Source organism: Heterodontus francisci, unplaced genomic scaffold (assembly GCF_036365525.1).
Source record: "Heterodontus francisci isolate sHetFra1 unplaced genomic scaffold, sHetFra1.hap1 HAP1_SCAFFOLD_84, whole genome shotgun sequence".
NCBI classification, from domain to species: Eukaryota; Metazoa; Chordata; class Chondrichthyes; order Heterodontiformes; family Heterodontidae; genus Heterodontus; species Heterodontus francisci.
Genome location: NW_027140330.1, coordinates 836789 through 837644, shown reverse-complemented (window position 1 = coordinate 837644; position 856 = coordinate 836789).

Here is an 856-nt window from a genome sequence, read left to right as displayed (position 1 = left end):
ATGTCTCTGTTACTTGGTGTAAGTGTATGTCTTTGTTACTTGGTGTAAGTGTATGTCTTTGTTACTTGGTGTCAGTGTATGTGTTTGTGACTTGGAGTCATTGTATGTCTTTGTTACTGGGTGTCAGTGTATGTCTTTGTTACTTGGTGTAAGTGTATGGCAAAATACTTGGTGTAAGTGTATGTCTTTGTTACTTGGAGTAATTGTCTGTCTTTTTTACTTGGCGTATGTGTATGTCTTTGTTACTTGGTGTCAGTGTATGTCTTTGTTACTTGGTTTCAGTGTGTGTCTGTGTTACTTGGTGTAAGTGTGTGTCTTTGTTACTTGGTGTCCGTGTTTGTCTGTGTTACTGGGTGTCTGTGTATGTCTTTGTTACTGGGTGTCAGTGTATTCTTTGTTACTTGATGTTAGTGTGTGTCTGTGTTAATGAGTATCAGTGTCTGTCTTTGTTACTTGGTGTAAGTGTGTGTCTGTGTTACTGGGTATCAGTGTATGGCTTTGTTACTTGGTCTCAGTGTATGTCTGTCTTACTTGGTGTAAGTGTGTGTCTGTGTTACTGGGTATCAGTGCATGTCTTTGTGACTTGGTGTCAGTGTATGTCTTTGTTACTGGGTGTCAGTGTGTGTCTTTGTGACTTGGTGTCAGTGTATGTCTTTGTTACTTGGTGGAAGTGTGTGTCTGTGTTACTGGGTATCAGTGTATGTCTTTGTTACTTGGCGTCAGTGTATGTCAAAGTACTTGGTGTAAGTGTATGTCTTTGTTACTTGGTGTAATTGTCTGTCTTTGTTACTTGGTGTCAGTGTATGTCTAGGTTACTTGGTGTAGGTGTGTGTCTTTGTTACTTGGTGTAAGTGTA